The sequence below is a fragment of the Phyllostomus hastatus genome, unplaced genomic scaffold, assembly GCF_019186645.2.
Source record: "Phyllostomus hastatus isolate PE091 unplaced genomic scaffold, TTU_PhHast_1.1 phas_contig_1, whole genome shotgun sequence".
Lineage (NCBI taxonomy): Eukaryota > Metazoa > Chordata > Mammalia > Chiroptera > Phyllostomidae > Phyllostomus > Phyllostomus hastatus.
Window position 1 is genome coordinate 22,266,952 of NW_025333498.1, and position 25,461 is coordinate 22,292,412.

General features: G+C 39.2%; 1 protein-coding gene and 1 pseudogene across 3 annotated transcripts in view; one reads left to right on the top strand and one right to left on the bottom strand.

Annotated features, from left to right (window-relative positions):
* B3GALT1 (beta-1,3-galactosyltransferase 1) overlaps nucleotides 1-25,461 on the bottom strand; it is a 526,207-nt gene that overhangs the window by 61,618 nt on the left and 439,128 nt on the right. The gene's annotated exons all lie outside the window — the stretch shown is intronic.
* On the top strand, nucleotides 10,096-11,067 carry LOC123816248 (annotated as a pseudogene).

Below are 25,461 nucleotides of genomic sequence, written 5' to 3' on the forward strand. Positions count from 1 at the left end.
TTTCCTCTGAAATAGACTAAAAACTAGTTGAACAGCTCCTTTACAACAAACAATAAAAGGGCCACATTGAGATGGACAGGAGAGGCTGAAACATGTTCTTACAAAAACCCTGCCTCCTGCAGTGGCAACCCACAATTGGGAGAATTCTCACAACTCTAGAGCTTCTCTTAGAGGAACAAGGGGTCTGTGCCACATCAGGACTCCATGGCACCTGTACTGCCCCCAAAGACAGATGGCATCTGTCTTTGAAAACCACCCGGTCTTATGTCTAGGAAACTCAGAACAAAAGACTTGAACACTGAGGCTGCCCTTAAAGCACCCGCAAACACACCCACTCTCCCAGGGGCCCAACCCACAAATTGCAGTTGGAAAGGTACTTAGACCATATAGAAGAAGATTCATTTGCTAATGTTAAAGAATCTGCCAGAGGGGCAGGGACCTGTTAGGACTCTCCAGGGATGGAAGCATTGCTAGGCACCATTTTTGAGTTCTTCCTCTATGTTGGCATTTGGTGGGCACACACAGTTCTTGTGCTCTTCTGCTGCCTAGCCAAAGCCAGTGGGCATGCCTGGGCCCTGCACACTCCCACTGCTTTGCTAAGCTCTCTTGGTCCCTCACTAAAGCTGGTGGGACCATGCAGTCCACACAGGATGCTTCTTGGTCACCTGGCTTTGGTGGCAAGGGGGTGCCACAAAAGTATAACAATCAGAAAGACAGTTCTTAGCAGGCTACCAACCCCAGGGCACTGCAAGATAGCTGACTGAAACACACCACTGTCATTCTGTGAAAAAGGCTCATTTACTTGTCCTGGAGCTTCAGTTTGAGGGAGAAGCTTTAGGTTTGCTACATACCTGGAGGCTACAGAGGTGTCCTGAGGTCAAGTAGGCCAGGGGAGGCCACCTTTGCACTCCCCTCAGCCTTGCAGTAGTTTGCAGGTACCTCCCAGAGGAGCCCCAAGTTTTGTAACTGTTGCCCAGGGGATATCTCCAGATCACCTGGTCTGGGGGCCAGCAGGGATTATGATAATCCCAGCAGGGATTATCAGTCCACTATGACTGTGGACACACAGAACTGTACATATTTGCATACTTTGAAAGCCGCTGCCTGAAGGTCTAGCTTCTCATCAGCCTGAAACTGGATGCTGACTGAAATACCTCTCAGTGGAAAACTGCCAGGTCTTGGCACACCCTCAGCAACTGGGAGCCATTAAGAATAAATATGGCTGCTTAGACAATCACAAAGGTTTGAGAGATAATAAAAAGCAAGAACAATGTTGAAGAAGAAGGCTTATTACTGAGCCAAGGCCATTCCTTCAAGACTGAGAGAGGTAGCTGTTTTACCTAACACATAGAAACAAAGAAACACAGAGTAAAATAAAATGAAGAAACAAATGCATATGCTTCAAACAAAAGAACAAGACAAAAACCTCAGGAAGAAAACCTTAATGAGATGAAAATGCGAAATATACTTGATAAACAGTTCAAAGTAATCGTCATAGAGATGGTCTCCAAACACTGGAGAAAGATGGATGAATGCAGTGAGAACTTGAGAGAGGCAGAAAATGTAACAAAGTATCAAACAAACGGTACAGATCTGACAATACAATAACTGAACTAAAGAAATGCACTAGCAGACCGGATGAAGTAGGAGAAAGGATTATTAATTTGGAAGATAGGGCAGCGGGACCCATCCTAAAAGAACAGAAGCGAGATCAGGAGCAAGACAAGGATACCCACTGTTGCCACTTTTATTCAACACAGTATTGGAAGTCCTATCTGGAGCAATTAGGCAATAACAAAAAGGCATCCAAATTGGAAAGGAAGAAGTAAAAATGTAACTCTTTGTGAACAACACAAGTTTATATATAGAAATCCTAAAGACTCCACCAAAAAAGTGTTGGAAATAATAAACAAATCAGTAAATTCGTAGGGTCCAAAATCAATATACAAAAATCCATTGTGTTTCTATATACTAACAGTGAACTATTAGAAATAGAGGTTAAGAAAACAATCTATTTAAATTGTATAAAGAAGGATAAAATACCTAGTAATACACATCACCAAGAAAGTGAAGTGAAAGCCTGTACACTGCAAGTGACAGGACACTGAGAAAAGAGATTGAAGAAAAACAAACAACAGAAAGATATCCCACACTCATGGCCTAGAAGAATTAATATTGTTAAAATGTCCATACTATGCAAAGCAATCTACAGATTCAATGTAATCTCTATCAAAATTCTGATGTCATTTCTACAGATATAGAACAATTTTAAAATGTATATGGAACCAGAAAAGACCCTGAATAGGCAAAGCAATGGTGGAGGCTCCTTGATTTCATACTATATTACAAAGTCATAGTAATTAAAACACTATGGTTTTGTCACAAAAAACAGACACATAGATCAGTGAAAGAGAACAGACAGCCCAGAAATAAACAAATGCATATATGGTCAATTAATTTATGACAAAGGGGACAAGAATATACAACAGGAAAAGGACATTCTTTTCAATAAATGTGGTAGGAAAACTGCACAGACACATGCAAAAGAACAAAACTAGACTACTATCTTACACCATACACAAAAAAGTGAACACAAAATGGATTAAAGAACTGAATAAAGACCTAACAATAAAACTGTTACAAGATAACATTGGTAGTAAGCTCCTTGACATTGATCTTGGTGATAATTTTTTGGCTCTGACTCCAAAAGCAAAGGCAACAAAAGCAAAAATAAACAAGTGGGACTGCATCAAACTAAAAAGCTTCCGCTCAGCAAACCATCAACAAAATAAAAAGGCAACGTATGGATTTCCGGCCAAGATGGAGGTGTAGGTAGACACGCTGTGCCTCCTTGCACAACCAAGATAGGGACAATAACAATTTAGAAACAGAATAACAACTAGAACTGACAGAAAATTGAACTGTATGGAAGTCGGACAACCAAGGAGTTAAAATAGACATGTTCATCCAGGCAGGTAAGATGGGTAGAGTCAGGCAGCCAGGCAGAGAAGGGTTGTGGCACAAAGAGTGGTGGGACTGGGCACGTAAGGCATCCCAGGTGTGCAAGACCTCAGTGGGTGGACCCTGGGCACCAGGCAGCTGGCAGATCCCAGGCTCAGGGTGGCAACTGGCAGACCCAGTGAGGCAGCAACTGTGAAGCAAGGCACTGTGCACAACCCAGGGTCCTAGTGCTGGGAAATACAGCCTCAGGGCACTGGTTGAAAACACCTGTGGAGGTTGAGGCACAGGGAGAGATTCCCAGCCTCACAGGAGAGTTTGTTAGAGAGACCCACGGGGTCCTAGAACGTGCACAAGCCCACCCACATGGGAATTAGCACCAGAAAGGCCCAGTTTGCTTGGGGGAAGTGGTGGAAGGGACTGAAGTTCGACAGAGAGCAGAGCAAGTGCCGTCATTCCTTCTTGGACCCCACCCCCACATGCTGCATCACAACCCAGCAACAAGGTTGCCCCGCCTTGGTGAACACCTAAGGCTCCACCCCTCACTACGTAACAGGCGTGTCATGACAAAAAAAAAAAATGGCCAAATGGAAGAACAGATCAAAGCTCCAGAGCAAATACAACTGAGCAATGAAGACATAGCCAACCTATCAGATGCATAGTTCAAAGCACTGGTGATCAGAATGCTCACAGAATTGGTTGAATTTGGTCACAAATTAGATGCAGGCTACGCTAAGTGAAATGAAGGAAAATGGACAGGGAACCAATAGTGATGGGAAGAAAACTGGGACTCAAATCAATGGAGTGGACCAGAAGGAAGAAAGAAACAACCAAACAGAAAAGAACAAAGAAATAAGAATTCAAAAAAATGAGGAGAGGCTTAAGAACCTCCAGGACATCTTTAAACGTTCCAACATCTGAATTACAGGGGTACCAGAAGGGGGAGAGGAAGAGCAAGATGTGGAAAAGTTATTTGAACAAATAGTAAAGTAAAACTTCCCCAGTCTGGCAAAGGAAATAGACTTCCAGGAAGTCCAGGAAGCTCAGAGAGTCCCAAAGAAGTTGGACCCAAGGAGGAACATACCAAGGCACATCATAATTATATTACCCAAGATAAAAATGAAGGAGAGAATCCTAGAAGCAGCAAGAAATAAGGAGACAGTAACCTACAAAGGAGTTCCCATCAGACTGTCAGCTGATTTTTCAAAAGAGACTTTACAGGCAAGAAGGGGCTGGAAAGTATTCCAGCTCATGAAAGGCAAGGACCTACATCCAAGATTGCTCTATCCAGCAAAGCTATCATTTAGAATGGAAGGGCAGATAAAGTGCTTCTCAGATAAGGCCAAGTTAAAGGAGTTCATCATCAACAAACCCTTATTTTATGAAATGTTAAAGGGACTTATCTAAGAAAAAGAAGATATAAAACATGTGTAGTAAAATGACAGCAAACTTACAATTATTAACAACCACACCTAAGGCAAAACCAAAAACAAACTAAGCAAACAACTAGAACACGAGCAGAACCACAGAAATGGAGATCACATGGAGGGTTAGCAACAGGGGAGTGAGAGGAGGAGAGAGGGAGAAAAGGTACAGAGAATAAGTAGCATAGATGGTAGGTAGAAAATAGACAGGGGGAGGGTAAGAATAGTATAGGAAATTTAGAAGCTAAAGAACTTATGACACATGGACATGAACTAAAGGGGAGAATGTGGGTGGGAGAGGGTGTGCAGGGTAGAGGGGAATGAAGGGGGGTAGTGGGACAACTGTAATAGCATAATCAATAAAATATATTTTAAAAAGGCAACCTATGAATGAAGGAAAATATTTGAAAATCATGTATCTGATAAGGAGGTAATATTAAACAAATATAAGTAAGTTATACAACTCAATAGTATAAATATAAGCAATCTAAAATGAACATATGATCTAAATAGACCCTTTTCCAACAGGCACATGAAAAGATGCTCAACATCACTAATCAGCAGGGAAATGCAAATCAAAACCACATTGAGATATGGCCCCATACCTGTTAGAATGACTATCATCAAGAGGACTAGAAATAACAAGTGTTGGCAAGAATGTGGAAAAAAAGGAACCCTGTGCACTGCTGGTGGAAATGTAAATTGGTGCAGACACTATGGAAAATAGTGTGGAGGTTTCTCAAAAAATTTAAAATAGAACTACTATGTAATCCAGCAAGTCCACTTCTGGGATTTATTCAAAGAACACAAAAACATTAATTCTAAAACATATACAGGGTGGGGCAAAAGTAGGTTTACAGTTGTTCATAGGGAAAATGCAATAAATAAATACAAAAAATAAATAACAATACAAGAATAAACTGTGTTTTGCATATCTACAGCTGTAAACCTACTTTTCCCCCAACCTGTATATAGCCCTATGTTCACTGCAGTATTATTTACAATAGTCAAGATATGGATACAACCTAAGTTTCCATCTGTGGGTGAATGTATAAAGCAGATGTGGTGTGTACTGCTCAGCCATAATATAGAATGAAATACTGCTATCTGTGATAACATGCAGGAACCTTGAGGGTATTATGCTAAGTGAAATAAGTCAGACAGAGAAACACAAATACCATATGATTTCATTTACAAATGGAATCTAAAAAACAAAACAAATGACAAAATAAAACAAAATTCATAGACACAGAGAACAGAGTGGTGGTTGCCTAATGGGAGGTGGTTTGGGGCAGGGGATACATGGGTGAAGGGGTCAAGACATACAAACTTCCAGCTATGCAATAAATGTCGTGGGAAGTAGTGCATACCATGCAACTAGAGATAATAATATCAGAGTGTGGTTGCTAGTTATCAAAAAATAAATCTTAAAAGTTCTCATGAGGAAGAAAAGTTTCTGTCATTTTGTATGGTGATGTGAGGTAACTAGAGTAACTGTGCTGATCATTTTGCAGTGTATACAAATATCAAGTCACTATGGGGTATGTCTGAAACTAATAAAATGTTATATATCAATTATACCTCAATTAAAATAACACTTATAATCACGGTTAATGATTTGGTTTGAAAAAATTGTTCAGACTTCCTCTTTACATTTGCTGGACTATCATTTTTTTCAAAAGTTTAGTAAATTAAGAAATCTTCCCAATACATTCTGTTAATTTTTCTTGGCTTCTGAAAGAGATGGTTTGTTTTTGACAGTTGATTTTGATACATTTAATGAACAGCTGGACAAAGGCTGACTATAGACTTATTTTAATCAGATGATATATATTCTGTTTTCACAGAAAAACCATTAGAGAAACAAGAGGCTGCATCAAGCACCGTATTATGAAATGGTATCTATGGCAATATATATGAAATTGCTTTCATTGAAATCATAAGGTTGGAAAGCACCTAGAAATATGACTTCATACAGGAATGCCTGTGAATAAATAAAGACTTATTTGGCATTAAAAATATTTATCGAAGCCCTACTATGGGTCAGATATCATGCTATGTACTAGGAATGACTAAGTCATCAGCCATGTTTTTTAGAAGCCAACAGCTAATAAGGCCTCAGAAGTACAGACAATCTATAACCCACTGTGATAATAATGGCATTTTTAAGGTGATGTGGAAAAAGTGCCAAAATTGCCCTGCATTTCATGGTCTCTCAAGTATGTTCCTACAATCTCCCTCATTGACCTAGCACAATAGATAAAAACCTTTATTTTGACTAATTGCTGCTTAGGGCCTTGTGCAATCCATTATGTTCATTTATGTTTGTTCTTAAAAAAAAGATACAATATCTGATTACTATTTCTTTATAAAATCTTTTATATGTTTTAAAACCTGAAAATTATTATACTAAAACAAGAATATTTTAATTATTGAATTTACTTGTACACTATCTTTTTCCAACAAAATATTCAAGATATAATGAAGATATAATTATAAGGCAAACAAAAAAGAAGTGGAAAAATAGACCCAAATTACAAATAATCAGATAAGTTAAACTATAACAGTTATTTTAACTAGTAGCTGGAGGTCTTATTTATATTTGCATTTGAGCTTCCTGGCAGCTAGTGCAAAAAATGAGAAACATGACAAGTTAGTCACATTTTAAATATGACAGGAATGAATGTGCCAGTTTCTCTGGGAAGAGCAAGTTACATTTTACGTTAAACTACAAAGTAACTTCTACATAGTGGGGGGAGATTAAATTATATAATGACTATCTAAATGTTGAAGCATAATTCATACAACCAATTATTAAATCAAGTCCATGCTGTAGTGGAGTGTTTGGTTTTGCATCAGAGCAAAAATAAAGTAAACCCATCCCATTTGAAAATAAAAAAATAAATCAAGTCCAATGAAAGCCAAAGGCAAATATTAAAGCACAACTTAGCGAAGGCAGTTCCAGAAGGAGGCAGTTTGTTATGACATAAACATGTGGCCTGGCATATGCATGCACGGACAGGTGAACTGCCTTCCATTTTCCTTCATGCCACTCTGGTATTAGAAATATCTGCATCGCTGGCAATGCAAGGTTAAGTCTCAGGAAAAATCCCTGGAGAGCTGGTTTTCTATAATGCTAATTGATGGTGGATGAATGGTCTATAAAGTTTGAAATTTAAGTCAACCAGTGGTAGGACTGTGAGTTCACCATGAAAGATGGGAAAAACACGCCAGCATGGCCCCATGCTTGTACAGGACGTGGGGGACAGCCCATCTTTGCACAGACGTGAGCTAAAGGAATAAGGAATTTCCTCAGACACAGCCCTGGGCTGACTCTAAGATATGAATGTATGCCCCCAAAAGTACCATAGAGCTGAGAAAAAATAATTTTATGGAGGAGTTATTTTTAAGACAGACATACAATAACCAAGTATTTTAATTAAATCATGCAACTGAAAGGATGATTCTGCCAAAGAAGCATTGATGATTCTCCCCAGGACAAAAAGAAAGCAAACCAATTGTAAAATAGAGTTGTTCAGAGTTTATTTATTTTTTTCCTAATTAAAATTTTCAATAGGGAACAACCGTGTCATGGTTCCAGAATATTCTTCCTGTTGGTTTCTGTTCTGAGACAACGTAGAATCAAATTGTTTCTACCTTTCCTTATAAGTTGGATCTCTTTTAAAGATTGTTTAATTCTTTTAACCATATATCTGCTACAGAGGTTCTTGGAAAACTGTAAATTATAGTTTGCCAAAAAAGCAAAGGCAAGTTGAGTCTGACAGTGGACACCGGTCTGGGCTGCCATGGTATTCACTGAGGCTGCTTGGAAGCCCGACTGCCTCTCCTCCTTCACTCACTTAATTTTTCTTATTCAGAACCCACTCTGCAACCAGAAAGCAAGTGAGTACTTGAGGCTCTGAAATTTATTTTACATCAATCTATTTATAATTTCAAAGGTGGAAAAGGAAAGCCATTTCTTTTTTATCTTGATATTGGTAATTGGAGCTCTGTGTGACTGTTTACTTCTATCTTCCATGGAAGCAGTGAGATTAAAGAAAAGTGAGAAATAGCTTAGTCTTTGATCATTCTGACTTTGTGGAATTGGGTGGCCAGGATGAAAGTCAACAGTTTATCACATTAGTGCATTCCAACTTAAACTTTTTAAAAGAGGGAAATAAAAAGAATTTGCTCAACAGATAGCATGTTAGAAAAACAGTGACAATGAAGTTGACCTTTCTGTTACCACAAAGGGGCTTTACGAAGTGCCTTATGATAAATTTTGAGATTGAGGGAAATAACTGATACACAGCAAAACTTTCTGTTTTTTTTTTTTGATCTATTGGCTTACCTAGAGAAGGGTCAAAATCTTTTTTTTTAATAATTAATTTATTTTTACAAAGAGGGGAAGAAAGGGAGAGAGGGAGAAAAACATCAATGTGTGGTTGCCTCTCATGTGCTCCCTACTGGGGACCTGGCCTGCAACCAGGGCCTGTGCCCTGACTGGGAATTGAACTGGTGACCCTTTGGTTCACAGGCCAGAACTCGGTGCACTGAGCCACACCAGCCAGGGCGAGAAGGGTCAAAATCTTAAAGTATTAATTAAATTGGATTCCTGCTAAATGAGGGAATTATTAAGACAGGGTTTGTTTATTTAATGCTCTGCTTAATGTTATGCAAAGTCCAAAGAAGGAGCAGGCAACCCCTACTATGGTTTTACACAATGGTGAATCAACAGAAAGAATTGTATTTTTACTTATGAACAAAGGCAACATGTTCTAGAGTGTGTGTTTCTTCATCTAGAACATCAAATTCAACTAGACTTATTTGAAAAAGACATACATTCATTAGGCTTACTGTAAAGTTTTAGTTTATTCAGTGATAATAAAGCTAAAAATTGAGTCAGACTAGTGTTAAACACAGAGGAACAAATTTATGTTTCAGGAGACATTAAAAATATTTCTAAGTAGTTAGAGACAGAACTCTGGAATATAAGAGGAACTCTGAGGACTAGGGCTTAAGCAGCAAAAAGTACATAATATGCTTATTAAGGCTCTTTCTCCTACTAAAATGCCTGGTGATAGAGAATCTTCAAAAGTCCCCTCTTTTAGAAAATCTCATTTGAAAAACGGGCTGTTTTGGAAGTAAAAAATGACTCTTCCTTGTATTTGCAAGTCTGTTTGCTTCAACAAACCACCAACTCCTTAAAGCTAGGGGCCATCTCTTATTTATTTCTGAGTCTCTAGTCCTCAGTCCAGTGCTATGCTCACACTAGCTTTCCAATAAGTATATTGTGATTGCTTCTAGAGGGAAATAGAAAGATGGCATGTTTTAACTCGAGAGAGCTTAAGTTTCAGAGTTGGAAATGTGCATAGTACCTCTGTTATCTTTACCTTAAACTAATACTACATCACGATATGGGGGAGTTCAATATTACAATAACCAGAAGCTCATCAGAGAAATGAGATCCACTGACCATCCCATAGCCTGAGGGGCTGCATGCATGCTTTTCAAAGCTCAGAGGACGACAACAACTGTTGCGGGGTGGGCGTGTTGGCTGCTGGTCGCTGCAGTAGCTGCAGGGTCCTGTTGGGGGCTACTTGGGCCCCATCTTTAAGACAGCATTAGCTTGAACCTCTTGTCACCTGCCTCTTCCTCTGCTGGGATTGTGACTGCCACACCATGTGGCTCAGGGCCTAAAGTGATTGTTGTGATGAGACAAATGAGTAATTTCAAGACACCCAGCAAATTATCTGAAAAAAGGAAATCTGCCCTATGTTCAACTCTATGTATAAATACTCCTGCCTCTCCATTTCCACAGAAGCTTGGCTTTGGCACAGGGGTAAATATCAACCTTCTGAAAAGATCTCCAAGAGGCTTGTCTAATTCTCCTTGGGCTGTGAAAAAGGTGCATTCTAGATGTGATGGTAATTATCAAAGTATGCATCAAAAGAAGCTAACTGATGACGGTAAGATGAACAGCCTTCATTACCAAACAGTATAGGTTATCTGCTCTCACTGAGGCCAGTGCTGGCAGTCTCTGTCTTGCTATGGAAAACTGGGGTGAAAAGTCCCTAAATGACTTCATAGAAGAGTGAAATAAAAACAGCTCAGGTCCTTCTCCAGCAGCTATAATTTTATTAAAAAGTTGCTTTGAACATGGCAAGAGGGTTAAAGTACCTGCAACAAGGTAAGAAATTGCTTCATTGAGACATAAAGTCTTCAAATGTTGTAATTAAAGATGCTTTTGAAACAGTTAAAATCTGTGGTGTAGGAGTCTCTCTACCATTGGATGAAATACACCTGTAACTGACCCTGAGTTCTATTATATTGGCACTGAGCTCTGGAATCCGAGGAAACTTGGGAGAGTGGTGTTGCTGGCAAGGCAGACACGGTTGACTTTGGCCTTACTGTGTGGGAAGTAATGACTTTGTCTATTCCACACATCACTCTTTCAGATAGTGATGATGAAAATAAAATTTTTCATGAAAGTGACTTTGATGATGCAGCATATTATGCAGCTTTGGGAACTAGGCTATTTATTAATATGGAAAAACTAAATGAAATGTACCAGAAAGTAATCAAACTCTTTTCTGTATGCACTAGTGAAGATCTTAAAGATGCACACATTGTTGAAGCTTTGGAATGGATGTCCAGTGATCTCTTCATCTTCATAACTACCTGAACTTGAAGTATGGCTCACATATATAACTGTTCTGTTCACTGTGATACATTTATATAGTTACTATGATAATCCATTGTTATTAGACTCTTTGAAAGTGGCCTATTTTAGGAGCATAGCACCTTGTTCACATTTAGACAACTATTTCTATTATAAAGATGTTTCATGTATACTTATGAGGATCAGTAGTGGGTTCCCTATAAAGTTTAAGAAACTACTTTAAATTTAAGGAATAATTATTTGGCCCTGGTTAGGTGGCTAGTTGGTTAGAGTGTCATCCCATACACCAAAAGGTTGTGGGTTCAATTCCTGGTCAGGGCACATACCTAGGTTGTGGGTTCAATCCCTGGTTGGGGCGTGTATTCTGGTTGATCAATGTTTCTCTCTTGCATTGATGTTTCTCTCTCTCTCTAAAATCAATAAACATATCCTCAGGTGATGATTTAAGAAATATTTTTTAAAGAAGAAAATATTTGAACTCGTTGATAGAGATTTAAAGTACTAGCAATAAAATATTGTAAACTCTTATGTTCAACATTAATTTGTGTCAAGTGACTAATGCTTTTATAATGATTTTTATCAAATATTCTCTATTTCAATGGGTCTATTGAAATGAGTACTTTGTACAGCACAAAATATTGGGTTGGCCAAAAGTTCATTTGTTTTTTTCCCATAAGATGGCTCTAGCTGTGTTTAACTTCATTCAAAACAATTTTGTTAAACTGTATTGTGACAGCTGTCATGTCAATGTGAACTTAAAAAAAACACTTATCAAAATTGGTAAATTTTCCCTGGCTGGTTTGGCTCAGTGGATTGAGTGCCAGTCTATGAACCAAAGGGTTGGGGTTCAGTGCCCAGTCAGGGCACATGCCTGGGTTGTAGGCAAGGTCCCCAGTAGGGGGCATGTGCGAGGCAACCACACATTGATGTTTCTCTCTTTCTCATTCCCTTCCCTTCTCTCTAAAAATAAAATAAACAAAAATTTTAAAAAATTGGTAAATTTTTGTGTAGCCATTTTAATATTGAAGGTGGAAGAAAATACACAACATTTTTGGCATATTATTCTTTATTATTTCAAGAAAGACAAAAAGGTAACTGAAACACAAAAAAAGATTTGTGCAGTGTTAGGAGAAGGTGCTGCGACTGAGTCAAAAGGGGTTTGCGAAGGTTCATGCCGGAGATTTCTCACTGGATGATGCTCCATGGTCAGGTAGACCAGTTGAAGTTGATAGTGATCAAATCAAGACATTAATTGAGAACAATCAATGTTATACCATGCAGAAGAGAGCTGACATGCTCAAAATATTCAAATCAATAGAGTTACTGGTGAAAATGAAAAACGTGTCTTTTATTTTATGGAAAAAACTAAACAGACTTTTTGACCAACCCAATAAGTCTACATTTATTTTTTAAAACATTAAACTTTTTGCCAGTCTTTCTTGGTGGAAGTGCTTATTAAATATGGTCACTGGAAGCTGAGTGAATATGGCTTAAAGGAGTAGTTCCTTGGATATTTCCAAAACATTTTTGGTTAAGGTTTCTCTTGCTCTCTTGCCTGTCCCCAGATCTTTGGTTTTTGCTTTCATTTATTAAACATATTTTCTGCATTGAGAGTGTTTTAAAAATTTTTATTAACTTATCTATATATTAAGCATTTCACAGTTCTGGTGTAAAGATAATAAAACTTTAATAGGGTGGTATAGAATATAGGACACTTTAGTTGGAAGGAAGGAAAGAAATTAGAGCTATTGATAAATGTCCTCTGAGAATTCACAAACTGCACTAAAAATGATAAAAATATTAATCACTCAATTCATAAACAGGTACTTATTGAATGTCTATTACATGTACAATATTTTTGCTTTTTTATATTTTTCCTTTCTAAGAGCAGGTTAAATGACTGTTGACCTCTGAATTCTTTTGAAAAATATATAAAATAAATATAAGATCCAGTGATCAAAACAATGTAATATTTATCCCTGCTTTCAGGGAGAAAATATAATTCTGGGTACAGTGTATCACAATGTTCACAGAAATATGGCAGGCTTGTCTGTGCTCACTTTACACAGAGAAAATTTACAGCTTTCTCTGTAATATACAAATGAGTTCATTATAGGATGCCCTGGGCACTTGTGCTCTGCATTCAAGGGGTGATCAAATAATTATACTGACAGCAAAGTCAGTGAGGAAATAAAATCCTACAGCAAAAATTCCTTCATGTTCATCCTTCAGAGACTGCCCAAATAGTCATAGGCAGGCAGAAGGCAGAATATTGTAGCCAGATTATGGATTTAAAAGACTGTGTTAATTTGAGATTTGTCTAATTGTGTCTTAGAAACACACTCAGTCATTTAGAACCCAGTTCCTTCTAGATCTAAAATGATAATGAAATCACCTAGGTCAGGAATTCCTTTTCGGTGAGATAAAGAATGAGAAAATGGCTTGCATGACATAACCAGGCAATATAGTGTATTGGTTAATGCATGATTCCCCAGAGCAAGGCTGCCTGGGTATGAACGCTACTACCCTGTAGCTGTGTGTTCTTGATTGAGTTACTTACCCTCTCTGTGCTGCATTTCCCCACATGTAAGTGGAGGTGATAATAATGCCTAACTAACTATAGGGTTGTTGTGAGGATTAAATGTACTAATAGTGTTTGTAAAACACTTAGCATACTGGCTGCCACACAGGAAGTGCTATGTAAGTGTTTGGTGAATACATAGTAATTAGTATTCATCTCCTGATAGGGTTCCAGCAAATAAAAATCTAAAGTGGAGCTCTTGGCATTTATGCCACATCTACATAAACATGCGACCAAAAGAAAATAATGTAATAATATAACTACAAAAAAGGGAGGCGTCTTGTTTAAGAACTTAATTAGGTCAATATAAATGGTAATTTCAAAGCTTTGGCTGGGCATTCTTGTAGTTAAGGGAATAGCCACTAAAATGTTAGAAAAGTTGTTATTTTAAACAGTTCATGATGGAACAAGAATTGGTACAATTAGACAGGTAAAGGAGGAATAGAACATTGATGGAAGGAGCCAACCAGGCTTTACATGAATGTGGGCACTGACTCCATTCTGGGGAGGGTGTGAAAAATGAAGTATTTCAACTAGAAAAATGCTTCTCTTCCCTGGTATTAGTTTCAAAGCCCTGCCTGTGAGTTTGTGCTTGGGAAGTGTGTAGTTGTATGGGTTGGGGCTGTGGGCTGGGTGGCCCAACAGTTACCTGCTAGACACACAGAAGAACAGGAAGACTTGGCCGCTGCCCAGGTGAGAGATCTCAGATGGAACGAGACTTGCAGTATTCATCCTGGCCTCGAGGGCCCGTGGATGTATAATATTCGAGCCCACTCTGGTTGCCCTAGTTGAGCCCCAGTGAAGTGTTAGTCTAAACCGAGCAGCTCAGCCTTAGGGAAATATACCTTCAGAAAAAGCTGCTAGAAATCTCAGTTGAGACCAACTCGCTGGGCAGAATGAGATTTCCCTAAAGGTGGGCTGAAATGTTCTTAGTAGAATTCACAGGATGTATTGTAGAATTGTATACCTGAAGGCTGTATAATTTCAATGTCACCCCAAAAAATTCAAATAAAAAAAAGAAATGTTCTCAGTCAATGTGTAAAAGAGTGGTGGGAAAGCCTGGATGCGAGGGAGCAAGACTGGGAAGGCGAGTGTGCCTTCTTCTGGAGCTTTTATTATACTAGGGGATAGTCCTATGAAGTATATAGTTAAAAAAGAAATCCACGCCTCTTTCATAATTCTCTTTAGTCATCGCTAAACCCCAGGTAGTCTGAACTACTTGTCCATTCTTGCATGTGGTGGTTGTGAGGAAAATAAAGGACTATGGCAACGGGGAGGTGGGCCTGCTCCACACTTGCCCTTCTGTTTGCATCTGTGCAGATTTGATCAGAGCGTTCCCAGGGGCCCGTATCTATAATTCCTGTACTGTAACCACTGGGCACAGAGGGACCGTGGATCCACAGTGGAGCCTGGAGCTGTGGGAGGCGCAAAGAAATGTAGAGAAGCAGTGGAGAGGGATGGAAAACTCTGGACAGATCTATGACAACATTCTTCTTCCCTATATATATACATATAAGGGGAAAGTGTCCTCTTTGTGTTGGGATAATAATGTGTATTACTATCTAATAATAAATACAACCATTTTCTTTGAAAAGATCCTTTTGATATAATGGATCTGAATGTAATCATCACCGTCATTATTGTAGTGTTGCAATCTACAATTGTTCAAAACTTATGTGCTAGGCACTGTGCCAAAGGTTTTATTTATACTCTTTCATTTAATCCTTAAAATAATCCTGTAAAATGGATACTATGCCAATTTTGTTAAGAAAACCAAGGCCAAACAGGCCAAGAAACATATCAGTGTTACGCTGTTGTTACTGACAGAACCACGATTAAAACCCAGGTCAGTTTGACCTTCACACTCTTTCCATCCCTGTCTGTATCTGGGGGCAGGACCATCATGAGAAAAGCATAACAGCACAAAATCACAAGGCTGCAGGTGGAGCTAGAAATGATCCAATGACCTGTCTCGTGATGTGTCATAACAATTGAATAAAATATATGATGTGCGACCTAATGGCGGGGACCAATTTTAAAAAATGTCAGGCACATTTTAGCTTGAAAGGAATAGAGAGAGCTGTTATAGAACCAGGGTGATCTGTGTCAGAAGAGCCTTGGAGCCATTTCAGGTCATCTGTGCATTCAGGGCCTGGCACTGGCAGGGGGCATGGGGCCCTCTGCATGGGAGGAGATACACACAAGAATATAACATGGGCTGGCCTGGGTAGGGGGCAGTCATCAAACATCATTAATTTTTCTGAAACCATTTCCTCAAATCTGTTCTGCAGGCTCTCCCTTTCCCTCCACTGATTGTTATCTTGGGTTCATCCCACAGATTTTCTATTTCATCCCATAGATTCCACTTTGGGGCTGTACAAGAGTTTCATTTTCTAGTTATTGAAAAGTCAAGTGTCATCTAAATGAAAGCTCCCATCTCTCATCCAATTTAAAGAAGCCATTTCCCAGCTCAGACCCGGAAGGCAGTCAGGAAGAGGTGGGGCATTGCCTTTTGCTTCACTTTGTTCTTCTACTGCTTTCCTCTCCTCTGTCCCCTCCTCATTTGCTGCCCCAGGCTCAGCCGGGGGCAGGAAGAAGGGGAGGGGTGAGAGAAAGGCAGTGAGGTCTTACCTGACTGGGGTACTGTAATCTGGCATCAGTATTCTTCCTAATGGCAGATGCTCAGATGTTGGCTCTCTGGCTCATGGGTCAGGCTCATGGTTTTTTCTGGTCTCTGACCACAACTCCATCCTGCACCATCAGGACCCTCTGGCACAGCACTCACTATTGGCATCACTGGTGCACTCTCCAACTGCCCTCCTTTTAGATCCTGCTCTCTGGGCTAAGGCTGCTCTGCCCTGAAGAGGACCTCTTGGGAAAGATCCTTTAAAGACGGCTGTAGCCCAGCAGCATTTAGCAACATGCTGTGTTCTGGAATAGGTGAACTGGAACTGGTGATAGGATAAGGGGTTATAGAACCCCTTATCCCAAGTTTGCTACACCTCAGCATGTCTTGTGTGAAGGGGGAAGCACCTGTCTTTGAAATGTGATTCTATGTAATTTCCAACTGGTCAGCACTGAGCTATCAGCAGAAACTTAAGATACTGAAAAAAAGTTGATTTAATCTCTTATTTCAAGAGGAATATGACCAGATACTATAGAACCAGAAAGTTTTCATTTGATTTAGGTGGTAGGCCCTACCCCGCAGTTTTAGCATCAAGGTAATTGTTCTGACCTTCTTTATTCAGTTTGTTTACTTCTAATGAGGAAATGGGGACCTCTTTTGTTGCATTAAATTATCAATAGAGCTATCATTTTTGAGTACCTGCTACTAATTGTATTTCCTGATATAAACCTCACATCAGCCCTGTATGCTATGGGTCACTCATGACAGTAACAGTTAGAATGAGGCAAAGCCAGATCTTGCCCCATGCTGGCTCCAAAGTCTGTGCTTTTCTCGATAGAATTGCATGTCCGCAGCTGAATTTAGGAAGCAGCTGGGATCGTCTTCTAGTTGGCATAGTTACAGACTGGCCAGACCATAATTGTGGCCCCAAGATTTTTTACTCTAGTTGGGAAAAGTGTAAAGCAGTGATTCTAGCCTCAACTGTACATTTGAATCATGAGGGAACTTTAAAAAAAGAGAGAGACAGACATGTCTGAGATGAATCCAGAACCAATAAAAATCTCTGGAGCTGGGAATGGGCTTACATATGTATTGTGCCCAAGCTCTCAAGGTGTTTCTAAATGCAGCCAAGGACTGAGGACCACTCATTTACACAGAGAGATAATTCTTACTTTAAGTATTTGCCTGGGTAGTAGGTGAGAATCATTTTCTCTAAAAGTACACAAAAGGTTTGAAAAAGAAATACTAAGAGGTACTGCCATAAAATCAAGAGGGAAGTCACATTTGATTTTTAAGTTGTAAATATTCTATGCTCCTAACTGACACTCTATGTTAATATATGTGATAAAGGCATGAAGATACACTTATTATACTTATTAGTGCCTGCCACTTAACTTACCATTTTGTTAGTTGTAACATGGAGAGAAGACCAAAAACAGAAGCAAGATTTATCTGGCAATAACCTGAGGTCACATTATTAAATAAGCCCTGCATAAGGGTAGTAAGAATGCAGCTAACACAGAAAATGAGCACATTAGCTATGAAAGCACCATCCCTTTAAAGAGAATAAAATAATCCTGTAGAGCTTAAGTACCATTTCCCCATTGATGAGCATTTCATTTGATCTCATAACATCCATGGAAGTCAAGTAATGCTTTTACACTCCTGTGCAACAGGTGAGGATCCTGAGATTCCATGTGTGAGCAACATACCCGAGGTAGAACTAAAACCCAGGTTTCCTGGCTGAAAATTGCCCTATTTTTACTACTTTGGACTAGCAGAAACAATCTGGACTCAGCAGATCTTTAGTGATGTCAAAGCCAGCCCAAATTCACAGAGTGAGAGGCAGACCTGCCACTTGTATATGTGTTGATCTAATAGCTATAGTGATTCAGAAAAGCTGACTTGTGGGAATGATTGGAAATGACCAGCGCAAATTGCTTTCAATGTAGCTCTCATGAATCAATGGTTCTTGCTGATTTGAACAGTTAAAAGAAGTTTACTGATTCAAAATTGGAAAAGTGGTTGTAGAAAAGCCCTAAGGGTGAACACAGCTTTGTCAACATTCACAGAGGGATTTTTGCCTTCTCATTTGACCTGATGAACAGTGAGCAGAATGAAGACAGATGCCTCTTCCTCAAGGAGAACCCTGCAGCACGAATGGGTTTGACCACTAAACTCATAAAGAAATCCTTACAGGAGTCACTCTGTATCAAAGCACTCCTGTGAAATGCTTAGCAAAGCATGACATTCAAGGATTTTATGCATTTTGTTCCAATTAACTAGATTTATTCCAGCAACAGGAAATAAATTATTATTTTTTTATTTATTGCTTTTATTGCACGTGCGCACATGTGCGAGGGAGAGAGAGATGTTTCTTGTTCTACTTATTTATGCGTTCATTGGTTGTTTCTTATATGAGCCCTGATGGGGGATTGAAACCGCAACCTTGATGTGTCAGGACAGTGCTCTGGGCTAGCAGCTGGGGGAAGATAAATATTTCTAGTAATATGACTTCGACCAGTGCATTGTGGTGTTCACCATTCAAAATTATTTCATTTATTTCAAACTCTGAATTTACATGACTTTATTGCTTAACGATGTGATTGGAAAGGCACATGAGTTCTTTCTAGAAAAGCCAAGATGGGTCCTGTCCAAGGGGTTCCGGTGTCATATCATCCAAAATCTGAAACAAGGACTGAGGAAAGTAAAAGGCTGCCCCTGAGATGTTAACCTGGCACCAAGGCCTCTTCAGGATCTGCTTCTTGGTAAACTCCTTGTTCCAGTCTGTATATCCGGCTGTTCTCCCTCTGGGCTACATTCCCATGATCCCACCATCTTCCCACATGCCCCTCACCTGTGCTTTTAACCCAGCTCTGGTTATCTGGCCCTGATTCTCCCTTTGTTTGACTCAAATTGTGACCATCTCTGAAAGCCAAGTCAGCACTTACTGTTAGGTAAGGCCAATTATATACTGTTTTAATGGCTGACTTCCCTAGGGCCACAAGTTCATTTTGTTATCTTGTGGTATAAGTCAGAAATACACATCAAATGAATGGGCACACTAATGCAAGTGGCTGGTTTCCATGCCTTTTAGGCCACAGTAATAAATACCATCTTTAAACATTGTATTTTAAAACAGCTTTATAGTTTTATGTTAAAAACAGCCAACCTTAAACTACCACAAAAATAACACAAAGTTCTCATCTGCTCTAAGCATTAATTATATAGAAGAGAATGGCCACTTCTGTGGTTACCATTGTTCGGATGTGGTTTTCACACTGTCATCACATTTTATCATAGTGTGCTTGGAATATTGTGTTGTCTCTTTTAGCATAACATTGTTTTGCATAAGCTTTCTAAATATGTACATAGTCCAGATATTCATCATTTTCATTGCCACAGACCTTATCAGCATATTAAACTTCCAAAGTTTGTTTAATCACTCCTTAATTGTTAAACATTTGGGTTGTTTCCAGTTACTGTAGATGCTATTACAAATAAGGTGGCTATAAACATCTTTGTACAAGTAGGCTTAAAAGCTATTTTCTTTTTAGGGAAATAGCTTTTCCTATTTTCCCTAAGGTGGGGATAGTAGCTCAAAAGGCATAATCATTTTAGTTAGGGCTTGCAGTACCAGAATAGTCTAGAAATAACATACTGGATTAGCAGCACCACTGTCAATGAAAGAGGGCACCTGGGCATCGCTATCCTTTCTACCTCCATGAATGTTTGTACTGTCATTAAAAAAAAAAACAACACCTGATGTGGCTACAGATCTCAACAAAGTAATATGTTGTAAAGATCTTCTGCAGCCCAGTGTACCCACAGGGCTTCTCAGAGGCATGCACCTCCTGGTGGCAGCCCACCAATCTGCAAGCCCAGTGTTGAGGCACTAAGCATGCTCATCACTCAGCCTCGTACCCTTGGTGCATTTTGGCTGGCTTCCTGGAATTCAATATTCCAGGGAAATCTTGAGGAACAGGATCAGGGAGCAAGGGTTTGGAGTCTGAGAAGGAAACAAGCTAGATAAGTTGCCTATAATTCTCCCAGCACTGGCAGTTTAAATTCCTCTTGCACTCTATTTTCATGGGCATTTACAGCTACCATTGTGGTTCCTCCCCAGACCAACCCTCCCAGTACTGCCATTGCAACTGGTCGTGCTTATTTCTGCTCCACATAGTCATCAGCCCTGGCTCCTGTCAGAGATTACTTGAAAAATCTGCCTTTAACTCTAATGAGATGGGTGTTGTCCTCAAGACAGAGGAAGTTAATGACCACAGCAACTTTTCTGCCTTACATTTCACCTGACAGCAAGAGCTGGCATTTGAAACCAAGACTAGGTAGAAGGGCACTGTGTCTCTTTGACCTCTACTCTTTGCCTCCCCAGAGCTGCGGGGGAGCCATATGGACAGGATCATAGGGTTTCTTCTCCCCTCCTCCACCCATGCCAAGTGGTCACTTCATCCTTCCATACTGTTTGCCCTTAAAGGCATCAGCTCTGTTGGGAATAAAGAAATAAATTCCTAACTAGCTTCACTGTAAGAAAATGTGTGGGAAATGAGTATTCTTTTCTTTCAGATTCCAGGAAAATAATTTCCATTCTGCTGGTGGACATGCCACAGAGTGAGTCAGAGTCAGGTGTTAGTCGGGGGTGAGGAGGGAATATAATGGACTTCTCTTGGCTCAAGGGAAAAATAATTGCACAGACCCTCAGATTTTACCATCTTTGCTCTCACAATCATCAGCTGTTGACATGAGGATAAATAGAAAAATGTCCTTTTGTGTGCCACAGATGCTTGGTATTTTTTCCCTCTATTTGCTCCTGTTGAGTTCAATGATTAAACCTCATTGAAAGAAGTATTACATTTTTGCACCCTTATTCTTTTTTAATCACTTTTCCATTTCTTTCAAACCCTACTTGTTTGGTATGAGATCAGAGGCATAACAGGAGGCAGAAGTAGTACATTTAAAACTGTCTACCTCATTCCCCTGTGAGCAACACTGCAGCAGACAGGCTGCTTTCTCGTTCTTCGCCAAACTGCCATGAGTTCGACCTCCCACCAGGCTCTGCGCCCACACAGTTGGGAGCACTCTCCAGTAACCAAACGAATCATACTCTCAGAAGCTCTCTCGTATTTAATCTAGTGTCAATTTCCTTAATGCATTCTTATTATTCCTGCTATTAAGATTATTTCATGAGACCAGGCATGGCAGACCCCAACAATACTCTGTTAAAATATGTTTCCCTTCAAGCATTCAGAAGGGTATATAATGACCTAGTATCATATCACATTGTTTTGAATGAGCAGATCACTTCATTGTGTTGTATTTAAAAGCCTAGAGTTGATTTTGTTTGGAAAGAATATTTGTAAGATGAGATTCATGTCATGAAAACACTTGAACTATTTGCCTAGAGTTGTACCCTTTCTTGCCAGACAGGCGCTGATGTTTCTTTCTGTAAACTTGGAAGATGCCATGCCGTCTCCTGACCTCTGTGCTAGGTCACAGAGTTCCCTAGGTGTATCCTCCTGGGCCCCTTTAAACAAGCCCTGTGCACCCACTCAGACCCACACAAGGGTGTAAAACAAAGTCACCAGAGGTATCACCATCCTTTTCAGAATTTCCCTTGGCTGCCTTCATTTGCTTGCTCCACTCTTACTCTCAGATCTTCTCAGCTTGTTGCTCAAGCCTGGATCTGGATTCATATGCTCCATTCAGGCTCTGCATCCTGGACTCACTACAGGGTTTGCTGTTATAGTTTTAGCCTCCAGCACTCTGTAGTCTTCACAGCTTTTGGTCTCTTACCTCTGGCTTCCCACATCACAGCCATGGACAAGAGGCAGCCAATGCTCCCCACAGCCCTGGTGTTCAGACTGGGAGAAATCGACTATGGTCCATTCTGCATCCATGAGGGGAAAGGGGTTAGGCCCTCAGAAATAAGGTGAAAATGTCACAGGGAAATACATTAACATTGGAGAGTAAGCTAAATTCTTTTCAGTTTTCAAATGCTTTATAGCTTCATTTTCCACTTTGGTTCCTGAAATTTATATACAGACATAACTGACAAGGAAATGACAGTGTGCCTTATTAAATAGAATATTGTACTCATGTAGGCAGACTTTAACTTCAAATGGAAAAAGGAGACAAACTTCTAGCTTTGGAAAAGGGCTTGCAAGAAAACCAATTACATTTTGCTAGGGGAAAGAGGATGCCACTGCATCTTCTAGGATAGTCGCTGCCTAAAATATTTTGAAAAATATTACTCTTTGCTTGATCAAAAACGATGGACACACAATCATTATCTTTTCTACTCCTAAATTTAATAATATTACAGAAACTTGGGTGATAAAAATACTAACAAATTCTTAATAGAGCTTATTTGTAGTCATTTATTTATTGCAAATGACTGATAAACTTGTGATTATTTATGAATGGTTTAAAAAATTTTTGTGTATATCTTCAGTTATCCTGAGGATTTCTTTTTCAACTATGTGCTGGGCTCCAAGCTCTCTCTAATATTGCATTTTATTGATTCTAAATGAGTGTTTTTATTTTTAATTTTTAAAATTGAAGTGAAATCCACATAACACATTGATAACATTAACCATTTTGAAGTGAACAATTCAGTGGACTTGAGTATGTTCACAATATTGTGACTCACCCCCTCTATTTTCTTCCAAAATATTTCTGTCATTCCAAAAGGAAACCCTGTACCAATTAAGCAGTCATTCTCCATTCTCACCTCCCTTCAGTCCCTGGCAATCAACAATTGGTTTGCTGTTCCTATGGATTTACTTAGGCTAGACATAACATGTAAATGGAATGATACAATATATGGCCATTTGTGTCTGCCTTCTTTCACTTAGCATAATACTTTTGAGGTTCACCCATTTGTAGCATATACCAACAGTTCATTTCTATAATACTTGTGTTTTTAATAGCTTAAGACTGATTCTTTCCAGACATCACTTGGTAAGTAAAAGACAACAAATTCATGGGGTCAGATTTCATATTCAGCTTCTCAAAAAAACCAAAGTACTGTTGATGTAAGAGTTATAGGACGCTTCCCTTCATCATGTGCCCCCCCTCATTAAAACACTAAGCTTTACCTAGTGTTATTGAAATATTATAAATGACTAGTATACAACTTATTGGAGATCTTCAATGTTGAAATTCTCCTTTTTATTTGAAAGAACTTTCTTCAATGGTCTTGAGCCCCATAATATACACACAAGAACACAACAGCTTTTTAGGTAGCTTTGGTCTCTTTGTATTCCATCCATGACCATAAAATGAGACCCCCTCCACTCACTGAGGATGCCTATCAGATCAATAACATCTGCAGAGCAAAATCAAGTTGAAGTCCATCACTGAAACTTCAGTATAAATCCCTTCTCTGGTTTCAGAAAAGTGGCATTTTGGTAGTGTCAGAAAAAATTTTTAGAAGAAACGCTGCTTCCAAAATATATCCATCTTATCAACAAGTAGGGCTTTGTGAACATAGTGTGTATTTGCAAAGCCTGTCAAGATGCACTAACAAAAATATGTGAAAGAGTCCAGAGAAGTTTTAAGAACAGAGTTCTGTTGTTGGAACTAACTGCCTATTCAAAAATGCTTGGCAATGAACAGCTGTGTATAGATGTCATCACAATAGTTGCTTTCTCTTTGTTAACAAGTTCCTACAACTTTAGTTGGTCTTGAAGTGTATAAAATACTTTTCTTAGAGCATGAGTACTAAAGTTGACTGTTGAAAGCAGTGTCTTCAACCTTTTCTATACCAATAAACAGAGAGAAATTATATTATAATAGCACATTGGGGTCAATGGTCAAGCTGACCATGCCTAGAGATGACTGGATTAGGGGTTCTGGCCACTCTGATCCCTATAAGCCATTGCTAGTGCTCACACTTCAATATCTCATCACAGCAGCTTGGAAACTCTGACCTAAAACACAGTGTATAATTCAATAATGTGCATAAGCATTTGTTATTAAGACATACAGATGGCCAACATATACATGAAATGATGCTCAACATACTTCAAGGAAATGGAAATCAAAGTCACAAAGAGATATCACCTAGCACCTGTTAGAATGGCTATTATATATATAAAAATAAGTGTTTGTGAAGGGTGTAGAGAAAAGGGAACTCTCTTGTGCTATTGGTGAGAATATAAATTGGGGCAGCCACTGTGGAAAGCAGTATGGAGTTTACTGAAGAAGTTAAAAATAGAACTATCACATGATTTAGCAATTCCACATCTGGGTAATTATTCAAAGAAAACAAACACACTACTAAAAAGATATATGCACTCTCATAGTCATCGCAGCATTATTTACAATAGCTAAGATATGGAAATAACCTAAGTGCCCACTGATGAATGAACGGATACAGAAGATTTGGTATATATACAAAGAGCTGCTGCTCATCCACAAAAAGAGAAGGACATCTTGCCATCATGACAACATGGATAGACCTCGAAGACATTATGTAAGTGAAATAAGTCAGACAGAGGGACAAATACTGTATGACCTCTCACATGTAGAATCTGTGGGGGGAAGCCAAAACCAAAAAGGCCCAAGCTCATAGCCACAGAGAGTCTGTGGTTGCCAGAGGCAGGGAGTGAGGCATGGGAGAAGCAGGTGGAGGGTGTCAATTTATTCAAGACAAAAGAAAATGAAGAAAAATTTTAAAGATTGTCTTAGTCATAGAAAGTCTGTGTTTGTAAAACCTGCTTTGAAATCTTGATCCACTGACTTGAACCACTGTCTTAAATACAGGGTAGCTAGCACAGCAAAGATACAAAAAATAAACTCTTGTATTATATTTTCTTGAATCTCTTTGAAACTTCTTTGAGGTGTTTTTATATTATAATTTTTTTATTTTTGCTCTATTAAGGTTGGCCCAATTTTTCCCTATTGCCCTCCCCTGCTTGGCCCACACCCCTGCTCCCTAGGTCAATTCCCACCTTGTTGTCCATGTCCATGGGTCATTTAAAGATGCTCCTCGAGTGGACCCTTTCTCTTCTTTTCCCCCATTATCCCCTCCCTCATCCCCTCTGGTCACCTTCAGTCTTTGCCTTGTTTCCATGCCTCTGGTTCTATTTTGTTCATTTGTTTGTTTTGTTCATTAGATTCCTCTTACAGATGAGATCATATGGTATTTGTCCCTCACTGCCTGGCTTATTTC